Here is a 17468-nt window from a genome sequence, read left to right as displayed (position 1 = left end):
TCATCAACCATAATTTGACAGGTTAAGATGTCTCAACCTACGCTGGCTATGTAGTTCTGGAACGCAAAGATGACTACTAAGAATCACACCTTGAACTGGCAGGTGAGTTCTCATCCTTGGGTTCACTCGGTGCTAACCTCTACTCCCATCTGGAGAGACTGAACATGAATAACTGACTGCACATGAACTTGAACTTACTGAATTCCATTGACTGACGGAATATTACCGATATCTCACAACTGACTGAGATCATGAGGTTTTCCTGAGTCACATGACTGACTGAAGTCTATGGAATCATAGCTTGAGTTTGAATATCATGAAACATGACATGGCTCTAGGAACTCAACTATAGTTTTCGGGTACAAATACCCCCAGGACTCGATAGAAGAAAACTAACTCACATTACATGACTTGATTATAAGAGTTGAGTCCACAATTCACATTATCATAAATAGGGGATAGCATGCTTCACGGGTTTATTCAATATATCAACATGGTAGGAAAACATGGATATAATTCGCATACACAAGTCATATCTTCATAATCATACATGCTTCATGATGCCACCATATAATACATAAATAGCATGGAAATTCATATTGTAGAGTATAGCTAACATGGACTTGTTATTTTGATATCATGGAATTATGCACATAGGGGTTTTCTAGCATACTAGGCATTTTATCAAACACATTGTATGCATTCTTTAGAGCATAGGTGGATTTTATACATGCATTACCTTTAACCACCTAAAGTTCATGTTTTTCAACTAACAATCACTTATAATCCATGAAAACACTTATAGATATTGTCTTGAAACTTAAACATCAGTCAACAACATGTACATGCCAATATCACCACAAAAAATTTACAAAACATCATTTAAAATCATGGTACTTGAGCTCTATGAACGAATTGAGTCCATAGATGAACACTACGCATACCTTAGAGTAGTAATCCGTGAAAATTTTGGTGGAAACGGTTTGAATTCAGAAACTCCCAATTAATCCCTAAGTTGTTCTTATTTGTTCTTGAGAGAAAATCCACAAAACATATATAATTTGGTGAATTATAAGATGAATCCCATGTTTAAAAGTATTTATAGGGTAGGGAAAATGTCCAAAATACCCTCCAAGGTGCGGAGGTTGAATGCTGAAACTGGGTGGAGCACCGAAGTATAGCAGGCGTCACCTGCCTTAGTCCACCGAGATAGACCAGGCGGTGACTGCCTTATTGCAGTACACTATCCCGGGCGGCACCTGCAAATCGCCCGGGGCTACTGTTTCGAAATCCAAACAAACCCTAAACGGAGTTCAAAAATTTTGAAATTACTCGGGATGTACTACAACCTTGCCCCACGCAACGCAACTTGAAAATCATAAAATAAATGTCGTGAAGGTCGTCAAATAAATCCCCGAAGTTTGGAGGTCTAAAATGAGACTAAGTGTTGAACACTTATGAAATTTTGTTAGGTCTTAAGGCTTGTAAAGCCAAATGAGTTGAACTTCTATGCAATGATTTTGCGGGGTCTTACAATATCTCTCCCTTAGGAACATTCGTCCTCGAATGAGAATCAACTGAGAGGGGATACAAGACAAGGTGAACATGGACTAAACATGAAGGACTGAAACATGATCTCATGACTGATATGCTAAACATACTAAACTCATGCATATCTGATGCATGGACAACTGATACATAAATACATAACTGAGTAATCTGATAAACTGAGTTTCTCAAGATGAGAATGCATATCTGATGCATGACCTTATAACTGAATTGACACATGAATGCATGAATGGTTATGCAATGGTGATAAATACCAAGCTTACACTGGAAACATGAACATGAAACTGAATAAGCTTAAGGAGAACTGTTACCTTGAGTTTGATCTGAATTGGCGGGGAAGAGGTGAGGATACTTGGTACGCATATCTGACTCTGTTTCCCAAGTAGTTCCTTCATGAGACTGATTTCGCCAAAGAACCTTGACTAGAGGAACCTATTTGTTTCTCAATCTACGTGTCTGATAGTCTAAGATTTTGACTAAAATCTCTTCATAAGAGAGGTTGTTCTGAATGTCGATGCTTTGAATAGGGACAACAACTGCTGGGTCACCTATGCACTTCTTGAGCAAAGAGACATGTAAGACTGGATGGACTGAGGCTAGATTAAAGGCAACTCAAGCTCATAAGCTACCTTGTCGAAGCGACTGAGAATCCTGAAGGGACCGACATATCGGGGACTGAGTTTCCCTTTCTTGCTGAACCTCTTCACTCCCTTCATGGGAGAGTTATTAATATAGACATAGTCATTGACCTTGAACTCGAGATCCTTTCTATAAACATCTGCATAAGACTTCTGTCGGCTCTGATCAGCCCGAAGTATCTCTCTGATCAACTGAACTTTCTCTAAGGCGTCGAATACTAAGTCAGGACCTATAAATGAGGCCTCACTAACTTTAAACCAACCAATCGGAGATCTATATATCCTACCATAGAGAGCTTCAAATGGAGACATCTGAATACTAGAGTGATAGCTATTGTTGTGTGCAAACTCAATCAAAGGCAAATGGTCATCCCAACTTTCCTTAAAATTAATTACACACGCCCTTAGCATATCTTCAAGATTCTGAATGGTCCTCTCTGCTTGGCCATCTGTTTGAGGATGAAACACTGTGCTGAGATAGACTTGGGTACTAAGACCCTTTTGGAATGCTTTCCAAAAGTGAGAGGTGAATTGGGTACCTCTGTCTGAGATGATAGATAAGGGAACACCATGTAATCAGACTAACTTCCTGATATAGAGTTTAGCATAGTCTTTGGCTGAATAAGAAGTACGAACAGAAAGGAAATGAGCCGACTTGGTCATTCTGTCTACAATGACCCAGACTGAATCATGCTGATGACGAGTTCTAGAAAAACCCATCACAAAGTTCATGTACACTTCTTCCCACTTCCAAGTAGGAATGGCGAACTCCTGCATGGAACCACTAGGTTTCTGATGCTCTATCTTAACCTGCTGACATGTAGAGCACTTAGCCACAAACTCTGCAATATCTTTCTTCATCCCACTTCACCAATAGATCTCCCACAAATCCCAGTACATCTTAGTGGCCCCTGTATGAATTGCACCATGCGCTTCTGCAAGAATTTGCTGCCTTAATTCATCAACACCTTGAACACACAAACGACCCTGACAACGAAGAACACTATCTCCCCCTTGGGAGAAAACCTTAACTTTCTGATCCTGAACTGACTCTTTGAGCTTGACTAGGCTACGATCCCTGTCTTACTTCTCTTTTACCTTGGAAACTAGATATGACTCTAAACTACTGTGAACACATACACCACCCTCTGAAGAGTCGACTAAGCGAACGCCTAGTCTGGCAAGCTAATGGATCTCCTGAGCTATCTCTTTCTTGAGATCCTCAATGTGAGAAACACTACCCATAGAGATTCTACTGAGATCATTGGCCAGAATATTGGCCTTTCCTGGATGGTAGAGAACACTCATGTTGTAAACCTTCAAGAGATCTAACCACCTTCTCTGACAAAGATTGAGTTCTTTCTGGGAAAAGACCTATTAGAGGCTCTTATGGTCTGTGAAGACATCTACATGAAATCCGTAAAAATAATGCCTCCAAATCTTTAAGGAAAAAACTACGACTGCTAACTCAAGATCATGAGTAGGATAATTCTTCTCATGTGGCTTTAACTGTCTGGAGGCGTAGGCTATGACCTTACCATGCTGCATGAGGACACAACCCAAACCCACTCTGGATGTATCACAATAGACTACAAAACCGTCTGAACCATCTGGAAGAGCTAGAATTGGAGCTGAAGAGAGTCGAGTCTTCAACTTCTGAAAACTCTTCTCACATAAATCTGACCACTGAAACTTAATCCTCTTCTTAGTCAATTGGACATGGGAGATGCAATAAAAGAAAATCCCTTGATAAACCGTCTATAATAGCCAGCCAAACCCAAGAAGCTCCTGATATCTGATGGAGATACGGGTCTGGGTCAGTTTCTTACTGCCTCAGTTTTCTGAGAATCTACCCTAATGCTATCGCCGGAAACAATATGGCCAAGGAATGCTACTGATCTTAGCTAAAATTTGCACTTACTAAATTTAGCGAATAACTGATGATCCTTGAGAGTCTGAAGAACAACTCTGAGATAGTCTAAATGATCACGCTCTGTGCAAGAATAGACCAGAATTTCATCTTTAAAGACTATGACAAATATGTCCAAGTACTGCTTGAACACCTGGTTCATCAAGTCCATGAAGGCTGCAGGGCATTAGTTAGACCAAATGACATGACGAGAAATTCCAAGTGACCATACCGAGTATGGAAAGTTGTCTTTGGAATGTAACATTCTCTAACTCTGAGCTGATGGTAGCCTGATCTGAGTTCTATCTTGGAGAAGTAACTGGCATCCTGAAGTTGGTCAAATAGATCATCAATCTTGGGAAGAGGATATCTGTTCTTGATTATGACCTTGTTGAGCTGACGATAATCAATATACATTCTGAGAGAACCATCTTTCTTGCCACGAATAATACTGGCGCACCCCATAGGGATACACTGGGCCTGATAAATCCCTTATCTAAGAGATCCTTTAACTGATCTTTTAGTTCCTTGAGTTCTGCTGGTGCCATTCTGTATGGCAGAATAGAAATAGGCTGGGTATTCGGAAGAAAGTCTATGTCGAAGTCTATTTCCCTTTCAGGAGGAATGCCTGGAATATCTTTGGGAAAGACATTTGAATATTCATGAACAACTGGGACCATTTCGAGACTGGGAGATTCAGAATTAGAATCTTTAACATGCACGAAATGATAAACACACCCCTTAGAAATTATTTTCCTTGCTCGAAGGTAGGAAACAAGCCGACCCCTGAATGCTGAAGTACTGCCCTTTCACTCTAGGACGGGCTCATTCGGGAACTGAAATTGAACTATCCTGTTTCTGCAGTCGATTATGGCATAGCAGGAATGAAGCCAATCTATGCCAAGAATGATATCAAAATCAGTCATCTATAACTCGACTAAATCTGCTGACGTGGATTTCTAAAATATCATAATCGGACAGTTCCTGTATACCCGCCGGGCTATGATGGTTTTACTTGCTGGGGTAGAGACTGAATAAGGCTCTGCTAGAATTTTGGGACTGATTCTAAAATTGCCTACTATGTATTCAGTAACAAAAGACAAGGATGCTCCTGGGTCTAGCAAAGCATAAATATGAATATGGAAAATCTGTAAAGTACCAGTAACAACATCAGGAGAGTTTTTCTGATCTTGCTGGGTCTAAAGAGCATAGAGTCTATTTGGGCGTTGCCCATTGGTGGCACTGAAAGCGGCGCCCTGCTGGTTCATGTGATCGGACTGAGCTGTGGAACGATCTTGCTGACCCTGAAGACCTGACTGCGGACACTCTCTAATCCTGTGGCCTGGATTGCCACAACCAAAACAGACATCACTACCGGCTCTGCAAATGCCCTTGTGGTTCTTACCACAAGTCTTACAAAGGGGATTTGTTTGGGCACTACTAACACTACCCTAAGTTGTAGAGCCTGGCGCTTTGTCTTTGTTGCTGTCTCTGAACTTTGGCACTGGAGCACTGGTACAGGAAGGGGCTAGAACGGCTGACTTGGAGCGAAACTGTGAACGGTTTCCTCCATCTGACTTGGGGTGAGCAAAGTTTAAGTTACCTGACCTTGCTCTCTTGTTTTGTCTTTCACTAGTCTTAACCTTCTACTCTTCTACTTGCTGGGCATGGGTCATGAGTCTGGTTAAGGTCATATCACCGATCATCATCGCAGACCTACACTCATTTACCACACTATCATTGAATCCTGGCACGAACTTGCTCATCTTAGCCCTATTTTCTGCAACCACATGATTGGCATACCTGGCTAACAGAGTAAATCTGAGAGAATACTCCCTAACCGTCATATTCCCCTGCCTGAGGTTGATGAATTCAAGAACTTTGGCCTCCCTCAGCTCTTGGGGAAAGAATCTTTTTAAGAAAGTCGTGAAAAATTCCTCCCACTCAATAGGACCAGCATCATCTACCCTTTCAGACGTCCACTATTTGTACCAAGCATGAGCCACATCTTACAACTGATATGCGGCTAACTCAGCACTCTCAATAGAAGTAACACCCATGATGTCAATGACCTTCTGGACTTAGTCAATAAACTCCTGAGGGTCCTCATCAGACTTAGACCCATGCAAAGATAGAGGGTTCATCTAGGTGAAATCCCAAACCCTAGAGGCGGCTGAGTTGACCACTGGATTGGTCGGAATAACTGGTGGCCTTTCATTTTGGGAAGCCATGGACTGAGCAAGTGTGGTGAATGCAGCTCCAAACACTGCATGGAAAACATGTTCGCCCAAAGGATCTTCGGGCTGAGGAGCTAGATAGTTTCTTCTTTTTGGGGCCATGGTCTGAAACAAGAGAAGAACGGATTAAAGTGAGAGTTTAACTTGTGATTATTCTCACTAGCACGACATGACTGAAAGAAGGGAAACTATTCCTAAAACACCTCATAGCCTCCTGCACATAAATGTGGCACGTAACACACCCATGCACAAGACTCTACTAGATGCGGTTTTCAAACTTCCTAGGACTCTATTGAACCTTAGGCTCTGATACCAAGTTTGTAATGCCCCTATTAGCTGAACCAGAATGCTACATGGTGCTCATGACCTCGAGGGACCACAAGCTAACCCATGACTAATATCTGTACCTGTATACTATAAATCATGACATAGTAATACGGAATACATAAAACTGTAAGGTCATAAGGTTCAACTAAAACGTCTATATCAAAAAAACATCCGTGGGGTAATAATACCCAAAACAAAACTGAAATAACTGTCTGACATGATGTACTCTAAAAGCCTCTAAACTGTCTGAATAAGGAGTTGAAGAAATATGTCTCCAACTAACTCCATAAGACTAAACTGAATAAATCAAATCATATTGTCCTCGAATAAATGAGGACTCACTATATCTCTGCGATTGGAATGCTACCGCTACTGCTGGTATGAAGCTCGTTTCTCAGAACCTATGGTGTAATATAAAAGAAAGCACCATAGCATAAATGCGTCAGTACAACTGGAGTACCGAGTATACGAGGAAGGTAGGCTAAACATAAAAGGGTTTCATGCATGAACAATACTAACTTACTAATATGAACGTGGGAGTACAAACATACATATATAGAAACTGGGATCATGAATGCGTGACATACTGATAACTAATCATGACAAATACTAGAATTTTGATAACATGGGTGACTGTAACTGATAGCCTTGAATCTGGTGGAACTATCTGAGTTTTATACTGTAACTGAGTTTGACTGTATCTGACAGTCCTGGTATACTGAAATCTGAAGAACTGTCTGAGTTCTTTTACTGAGACTGATACTGAGACTGTGGGAGGTATTAGTTTAACCTACATTCCCCATGTATGTCATTATGGCTAAGCTGGGCTCCAATCTCTACCCCGACTGAAGGGGTGTCAATATCGCGCCACTGGTAAGGATAGCTTATGAGTGACCCTAATCTGGCAGGTACTCAAATGAGAATGGTGGGAACCCTAACTGACAGGTTAAGCCACCTCATCAACCCTAATCTGATAGTTTAAGATGTCTCAACCTACGCTGGCTACATAGTTCTGGAACGCGAGGATAACTACTAAGAATCACACGCTAAACTGGCAGGTGAGTTCCCATCCTTGGGTTCACTCGGTGCTAACCTCTACTCCCATCTAGAGAGACTAAACATCAATAACTGACTGTATATTAACTTGAACTTACTGAATTCTATTGACTGATGGAATATTACTGATATCTCACAACTGACTGAGATCATAAGGTTTTTCTGAGTCACATGACTGACTAAAGTCTATGGAATCATAGCTTGAGTTCGAATATTGTGAAACATGACATGGCTCTAGGCACACAGCTATAGTTTTTGGGTACAAATACCCCCAGGACTCGATAGAAGGAAACTGACTCACATGACATGACTTGATCACAAGGGTTGAGTCCACAATTCACATTATCATAAATAGGGGATAGCATGCTTCATGGGTTTATTCATTATATCAACATAGTAGGAAAACATGGATATAATTCACATACACAAGTCATATCTTCATAATCATACATGCTTCATGATGCCACCATATAATACATAAATAGCATGGAAATTCATATTGTAGTGTATAGCTAACATGGACTTGTTATTTTGATATCATGGAATCATGCACATAGGGGTTTTCTAGCATACTAGGCATTTTATCAAACACCTTGCATGCATTCTTTAGAGCATAGGGGGATTTTATACATGCATTACCTTTAACCACCTAAAGTTCATGTTTTTCAACTAACAATCACTTATAATCCATGAAAACACTTATAGATATTGTCTTGAAACTTAAACATCAATCAAAAACATGTACATGCCAATATCACCACAAAAAATTTACAAAACATCATTTAAAATCATGGTACTTGAGCTCTATTAACGAATTGAGTCCATAGATAAACACTACGCATACCTTAGAGTAGTAATCCGTGAAAATTTTGGTGGAAACGGTTTGAATTCAGAAACTCCCAATTAAGTCCTAAGTTGTTCTTGTTTGTTCTTGAGAGGAAATCCACAAAACACATATAATTTGGTGAATTATGAGCTGAATCCCGTGTTTAGAAGTATTTATAGGGTAGGGAAAATGTCCAAAATACCCTCCAAGGCGCAGAGGTTGAATGCTGAAACTGGGTGGAGTACCGAAGTATAGCAGGCGTCGCCTTCCTTAGTCCACCGATATAGACCAGGCGGCGCCTACCTTATTGCAGTGCACTATCCCGGGTGGCGCCTGCAGATCGCCCGGGGCTACTATTTTGAAATCCAAACTAGCCCTAAACAGAGTCCAAAAATTCCAAAACTTACCCGGGATGTACTACAACCTTGCCCCATCACAACGCAACTTGAAAATCGTAAAACGAATGTCGGGAAGGTCGTCAAATAAATCCCCAAAGTTTGGAGATCTAAAATGAGACTGAGTGTTGAACACTTATGAAATTTTTGTAAGTCTTAAGGCTTGTAAAGCCAAATGAGCTGAACTTCTACACAAAGATTTTGTGGGGTCTTACATATATCAAATGGACTATCCATTTTATCCTGGTATGCTTCAATCGTTGATCAATCGGTATGAACCTTTTGGTCCAAAAAGCCACTCATATCCAGGTAAGTTGGCAATATTTTGGTTAGCTTTTGTATCTCAGACGACGGCCCAAAATGTCTCTTTTGTAACATCGAATGAAATTCATCCAACACCCAATGAAATTCATCACCTCAATTGATTGGGATGTATACTTCGTCGACCAAATGCCAAGGTAAGCCAACTGGAATGTTAAAATCTTTGATAATGTTGATTAAGTATTCCTCATTTCGAAAAACCTCTGGTTGTTGTTGACAATACCTATCGTAGGATTATTGATGTAAACTTTGTACAAACAATTGCCTGTCGTGTATCTGTATTGTTCTTGTGTTTGAAACTTGGCCTTCTTTCGAAGGTAGTAAAAAATGACATCGATGTGCTGCACATATTATCAAATATTTTGGATTACGTGATAAAAAATTAAGATGCAGATGCAATTAAATAAAGTATTAATTAATATTAAAATGTATGGCATTTAAACCTCATCATTCTAATAAGTTTGGATTGTGACATCAAATAGAATCAATTCTTCATTTCGGAATGTACAACAACAAAGTCGAACATATCAAAACCAAGACTTGATTCATTCACTTTGTAGTGTTCGTCATTTTTTTTCTATATAGTGATTTATATGTGTTAATGTTATGTTCTTACAACAAGAATTGTATAAATCAATATCTTTAAAATTAATTTATGTACTTGTAGGCATAGTGCTTTAACAACCTATCAGCAATCCATTTTGAATAGTCATTGATCAAGTTTGTAATTTTTTGGAGCCTCATCCAAAACGTTAAACCCTTCAAACGGGTAATTCTTCCATTCTCCTGAACTAACAGGCTCCACTTTTTATTCTTCTTTGGAAGCAGTTGATAGATTATCAACTGTGATATTATGCTCTTCATCGATAGCTTCTACTGTGACATCCACCTAGAAAGCTAGAATTGTCAATGCTAATTACAAATATACAACAGATTGTCCATCTGCTGCAACAGATGAGTCTTATGTTGCAACAAATGGATCATCTGTTTGGACAAATTCTAATAGGTGACCTATCTGTTGCAACATAAGGCTCATCTATTGGTAGAAATTAAAATAGTACAAAAGCATATTTGATTTGCTCAAACAGACGGAGATATATTGCAACAGATAACGCATTTGATGCAACAGGTTAGACAACAGCTGCAACAGATGTATATATCTATTTGATAATTTTTAGCAGATGTATCATCTGTTGAAATAGATATGTGCTTATTTTTTTTATTGAAACAGATGATATACATTCACATTCTTCAGCTCATGCTGCTTTTTGTGACCCTTGTACATTGAACAGCGGTGCAAGAAAAATACAAAGGCGTTGCAATTTTGTTTTTTCGATAATTGTTGATTCTTTGGTAATATATTTTCCTTCTTTTCTTAACAACCTTAATCTCTAGTAGAGTGTATGGATATGAAATCCTCTTTGATAGAATGATACCTCTCTTAAATGTTATTTTTTTACAGAAGCAGTTAGTGCATTAATCTCTCCATCATGTTTTGCCTTGCAGTCTTGACATTTGCATGAAGAATATTTACTAGATATGGCAAAATCTGGAGAAAAATCTGTATAACCAGTATAATCATAATCATAATGGATTGTTGTTTCAAAAACTGTACGAGGAGCATCAGTAGCCCCAACAGCAGCACCACTACTACTACCACTACCACTACTATCATCAACAACAAGAAGCCTACCCTTCAAAATTATTTTTCTTGTGATGGTTGTTGCTCTAAGTAATTTCTTTTTTATTCTATCAACGACCTTAGGGTACGATAAAATTTTCACAAATCGTAAAGTAAGAAAAATGGCATCTTCAACTCTCTATTGGTCGGAACAAGCCACAGATGGACAATCTAAAATAAATTAGTATATATATATTAGAATGATGATGAAATCATTTAAAATAATCATTAATTAAAACAGAAACTTGATTAGAATTAGACTTACTGCTTCCTTCGATGGATTGAAAAGATAAAAAAAAATTATATTTTTATCAGTTTTGGTCGACAATCATCTCAAAATTCTTGGACAGAAACTTCTTCCTGGTAGTTCACTTGTTGTGTCAAATAAGGAATGACTTCAAATACCGAAGCCTATAACATAACGTCAATAAATCAAAATCATTATTGAATAAAAAAAGAATTATATCATAATTAAAGAAATATTTGTCATGAAAGCCCATGAAAAGTCATATAAGTTGATTGTCTTTGGCGTTAACGGAGTCAACAAATATTTGACAGTTATTTTGAAGCTTTCATAACCCCAAGGATAACTGTTAAATGCCTCAAGGATCCTCAGAGAGATTTATTAAATTGAGGCTTATGTTGTTGTTAACGTCTCTCACCCAAAGAATATTATGTACAAACCAAACCAAGCATAGTGATTGCTTATTCTTCTTTGAAAGTCATTTTCCTTTTAACGCTTCTATCAAAATTTAATTTTTGAAGCTTGGGCCAACAATGGACACCAGGTCATCGCGATCACTCAACTTGTCTTTGCCTTTTTAGGTGTGTGGGGTGCTTTTTTTTTTGGATCAGAGTAGGTATAACTTGAGAAGGAGAAGGAGGATAGCATTTTAATCCAGTAACTATGAAAAACTCCTTCCAACCAAAACAAACAGGCATGCCATAATAATTTTTCTACACCTCATCCATCTTATCTTTGTTATCATATATAAACCTACGCTTGATAAGATCATATACCATTTTTATCTAGAAACGAGCATTGTTGTGCTCCGGCAAATCAAGATATTGCCCAAAGCAGCATTCCCTGAAATAAAAATCCAATTTTTATTCTCTAAGTGTTTTTCTGAAGGCGTTGAAAGATTTTTCCATGGCTGACTTAACCATGAAATCACCCTTTAAATCTGTGGTACCATCACACTGTATTCTCACAGGATAACGATTAATGCTGAAGGTTTTAACCAACTCTTTGCTGGAAGGGTTATTAGTATTTGGATCATCTCTTTTGAAATATTCCTCCTTCCCATATTCATTATCTTCTGATCCTGATTGAGATAATGTTTGTAAAGCAAGCTTATAGAATGGTGGATGTAGCCTAGCTGCTTTACTTGTTCCTTTACTTGGACTTGATTCGACTTTTTTATTATTTGGAGCCATATTATCTTAAATTAACAGGAGCATAAAATATATTATAATTGGTTAATGCATCGTTAAAAGGGGATAACAGTAAATCTAACATGCACAACAGTAAAATAATAGTTCCAACAGACCACACATCTGTTGCACCAGGTATGTTATATGTTGCAATATATAACCGACCTACTGCAATGGATGAGTAAACCATTGAAAATAATAAAAAAAAAATCACTAATCTGTTGCATCGGGTAGTTTAGCTGTTGCAACATATAACCAGCCTGTTGCAATGAATGAGTAATTCATTGAAAATAGTAAAACAGATCACTCATCTGCTGCACCAAGAAGGTTATCTGTTGTAATATATAACCAATGTGTTGCAATGGATGAGTAATCCATTGGAAACGGTAAAAATAGATCATTGATCTGTTGCACCAGAAAGGTTATCTGTTGCAATATATAACCAATCTGTTGCAATGGATGAGCAATCTGTTGAAAATAATAAAAACAGATCACTCATTTGTTGCACCGGGTAGGATATCTGTTGCAGCATATAACTAACTTGTTGCAGCGGATGAGTAATTCGTTAAAAACCATAAAAATAGATCACTCATTTATTGAAAAATAAGTTATCTGTTGCAAAAAGAGTTATCTGTTAGATTTTTTCCAAACAGAAGAGTTTTCTGTTGCAACAGATGAATGATCTGTTAGATTATTCATCTGTTACATCAAATTTTCACTGTGCATCAGATTTATATCTGTTACATAAGATGGTTCATCTATTGCAACAAGTTTTTTATAAAAAAAAAAATAAATCAACCCAACAACACCAACACAATACACACACACTAATAATATCAACGGTGACCAAAAATCACCAACAAATTGAATCAACAGTTCGACAACAGAAAAAATTCCAGAAATTAGAATTTATTTAGTCCGCATTTCACATTTAAGCATGAAATATTGAAATTGTTAACTAATACTAGAAGAGAAATTTGCTCAAGTTCCTTTGTTTCTTCATAACTAAAAAGACATAACTTTTTACCCTTGAAAGAAAAAATGGAACGACGAACAACTCGAAGTTGTTATCGCCGAAGAAGTCTTCACGTCGATTGACGGTTGAAAGTCGAAAAGGAACTCGCCCGACTATTTGTCGCCGGAAGTTAAAGTCGCCGGAGATTGAATGGAGAAATTTTACAGAGCTGTTGGTTGGGAGAGAGGTCAGAGAAGTTGTCCAGAGAGAAAGGAAAGAGACTAGTTAATTTGGATTGAATAGGGGTATAGATTGAGTTGATTTGTATTTTTGAAAAGATTAGAAAGTTTTAAAAATATTAATTAAATCCATAATTAATTTAATCAAATTTCCTAATTATATTTGACCCTTTAAGTTGATCAATATCACCAATACTTTATTCAAGAATAAAAACTAAAAAGACACCTTTCCTTCCATTTTCTCAAGTAACTCTTCTCCCTGAAATCTATATTCCATTTTTATTTTTTGAAAACTCCTATTTTAATTTTCTTCCTTTCCTCCGTTTCAATTTGTATTACTCTCTTCTTTCTTTCCTTTCTAAAATCTGGAAAACATTTTTATTCCCAACTATCCTGCGCTTTAACTTTTTAATGCCTCTTTTCTTTTTCTGAAACTTCTTTTTTTTCTAACTTTTCGTATGATATAACTTTTCTTTTAACATGATATATTTATAATATATTTAAAATTATAAAATTAAATAATATTTTAATATATTTATATTTTTAATTTAAAATTAAAAATTTAAAAATTTATTTTAATTTTTTAAATTTTGTGTCAAATTAAAATCAAATGTAAAAGGAGGGAGTATACATTAAAACTCGAATAAATTTTAATTTCGTCCAATACAACCACGTACCAATAAACCTAGGAGCAACTAGCTAGGTAGTAGTAAGAAACTAAAAAGTTGATAAAATTTCGAAGGTGTTCTCATTAATTGATCAAAAGACCATATTATAGTACTATCAAACAAATCATTACGCAACACTACGTCACGATGATCATACCCAAACTCCGAATTATTTCTAAAAAACACGGTCTTCGCAGCTGGTCTACGGTGACTATCCTCGGCAGCAGGAGCTGCGGATTCACCAACTCTTCGAGCGTGTCTCGATGCATCCACTTGAATTTGTGAAGGTGACAACAACTGATCATCATCACATGGAATGAGCAGTGGGTCGTCAGTGAAGTTGATAATCGCTGACTGCCCACGTAAACAAACTACTGCCGCATCGTAAGCGCTCACCGCTTCCTTTGTGGTGTCATAAGAGCCTAACCATATTCTTTCATGGCTCTTGGGTTGCCGCACTTCCGCTACTCATTTACCCCATTTCCTCATACGTATAACCTTGTAACGATCCTCCATTTTTTTCTCTCTATCTATACTTGCTTTAGGCCTCACCATTGTAGCTAATTATAGTAATAATCTCTAGAGAGTTAATTAAGGGATAAGAGAATGATTAATGATGATTCTCTACATAGGTGGCGAAACATGTGTCAATCGTGGCGTTTGGTTTTCAAAGGATAAGAGAATGATTAAGACTAGGGATAAGAGAATGATTAGTATTAAGGTTTGATTATTTAAGACTAGTGTTTGTTGGACAGAAACATGTGTCAATCGTGCCAATTGGTTTTCAAAAGATGGTCGATACGTGGGGATGAGCTGCTAAATTTCGGCTCTATAATCAATGGTTAAATTATTAACTATTTTGCGTTGGAGCGTCAATCTATTTTCCTTACTCCAAATTGTTTCATTAAGAGTGTATTTGGTACGGAGAAAAGTATTTTCTGAAAAAAAAATTTAAATTTTTTATATTTAACTAGTGTAAGTAATTTGAAAAATATTTTTTAAATTAATTTATTTTTATTTATGGAAAATGACTTTTCTTTAAAAAGCAGAAAAAATATTTTTCAAATTCTTTCAACTTCACTCTCAAGTTGAAATATTTGTACAACTCTCAAAATTACCATCCTTTGTCCAACCTTGAATTCCCTATCATTTTCATCCAAAATAGATATTTAATTTTAAAAAATATATTTAAAATTTTTTTTTGCCCCATCCCCTGTCCCTACCTCCACCAGTCAACAATAACAACAAATTCAGTATATTCCCATCTAGTGGGGTGATAAAAGCAGGAACACGAAGATCGGCGTGTGAAAGTGTATTGAACCCGAGATTTGAAGTGTGCAAGTAAAATGCAAAGGAGGACCTAAAACACACTCCAAAACTGAACCTACACTACACACCATGGGCGGCTTTTTGGCACTCTTCATTAAAGGGGCCTTTTCGTCATTTTGTATTCTATTTTGTAACCTACTATATAGAGAACAATGTAGGGTTTCATTAGTTAGTTGTTCAATGATATTGTAAGTGAGAAACACTTGAAATATTTCCTCTCTAAGGGGAGAAGACCACCAAAACTGAAACAGGCAACATTGAGTGTGGATTCACTCTTGTTGGATTCATGGCTTGGAACGTTGGGTTCTTGATAGGATGAGGTCCCTCTTGTGTCCACCAAAGAGTGTAGGTGTTCATATTACATGTTTTAAGGGTCTTGGTATATATATACACGTTGGTTCTTAGTGTATGTAATATTGTATGCCATACTATCTATCCATTTCTTTATTGTAATCTTGTATTCGTGTAGTTCTTATTTTCTTGTAAACTCAAGCCATGTTTCTTGTTGTTGTTATCATATTGTTGTTGTTCATCATCTTGTATTATTGTAACTTAGTTTGGCTGGCTGATTTGGTGTCATTTACACCTTGTTACCTTGTCAAACTCGTGTTGTATTGTTGGTCAAGAAGTGTATTTGTGTTGCTCTTAGGTTTGTCTTGAAAGTGTGGACTATTTTGAGTTATTTTTTATACGTACCAAGTTTGTATTGTATCATGGGGTCTAGAGAAGGTAAAGTATACGCAGTCCATATGACTACCTCCAAGAAAGTAGAGAGGTTATTTCCGATAGACCTCCAGCTCAAGGCAAAGGATCATAAACAAAGTCGATACAACATGCAACAAGATGGATAGAATATCGAAGATAAGACACCCACAGAGTAATACCATACACTCACAAACCAAAGACACCCACCACACCCAAACTCTCCTAACGACTTGCTATTACTCACCCACACACTAGTTTTCTAACCTAATTCGCGTCTTCTAAACCTTCCTATCTAGGGTCATGTCCTCAGTAAGTTGTAATTTCTCCATGTCACATCTAATCACCCCCCTCCAGTATTTCTTCGGCCTACCTCTACCCCTTTTGAAACCATCCAAAGCAAGCCTCTTACACCTATGAACTGGGGCATCCGTGCCCCTCCTCATCACATGTCCAAACCATCTTAGTCTCATCTCCCGCATCTTGTCCTCCACCTAAGTCACTCCCACTTTTTCCAATATAGTCTCATTCCTAACTCTATCTCCCATAGTAAGTCCACATATCCAACACAATATTCTCATTTCCACCACCTTTAATCTTTGGATGTGGGAGTTCTTGACTGACCTACACTCCATTCCATACAGCATGGCTGGACAGACTGCCACTTTGTAGAATTTGCCTTTTAAGCTTGGGAGACACCTTCTTATCATACAATACTCCTGAGGCGAACCTCTACTTCATCCAAACTTCCCTAATATGGTGAGAGACATCCTCGTCAATCTCTCAATTCCCCTGTATCATAGACCCAAGATACTTAAAACTATTCCTCTTACAAACATCCTGAGAGTCCAACCTCACTACTACCTCATCCTCTTACTTTAGGTTATTAAATTTTCATTCCATATATTCCATCTTGGTCCTACTCAACTTGAACCCTTTTGATTCAAGGGTTTGTCTCCAAACCTCTAATTTTTCATTCATACCCCCCCCCCCCTTCTCATTAATCAGAACTACATTATCCCTAAATAGCATATACTAAGGCACTTTTCCTTGAATACTCTGCGTTAACACATCCATCACTAATGCAAATAAGAACGAACTAAGAATCAATCCCTGGTGCAACCCTATCAAGACAGGAAAATGGTCTGAATCTCCTCTTGACATCCTCACATGAGTCTTTGC

At 37.6% G+C, this 17468-nt stretch overlaps 1 pseudogene; it reads right to left on the bottom strand.

The window, feature by feature from the left end:
- Nucleotides 1-14195: 14195 nt before the first annotated feature.
- On the bottom strand, nucleotides 14196-15095 carry LOC107855385 (annotated as a pseudogene).
- Nucleotides 15096-17468: the final 2373 nt, after the last annotated feature.

Source organism: Capsicum annuum, chromosome 6 (genome assembly GCF_002878395.1).
Source record: "Capsicum annuum cultivar UCD-10X-F1 chromosome 6, UCD10Xv1.1, whole genome shotgun sequence".
NCBI classification, from domain to species: Eukaryota; Viridiplantae; Streptophyta; class Magnoliopsida; order Solanales; family Solanaceae; genus Capsicum; species Capsicum annuum.
The sequence above is the reverse complement of the archived record's forward strand: the minus strand, read 5'-3'. Positions and strand labels throughout refer to the sequence as shown.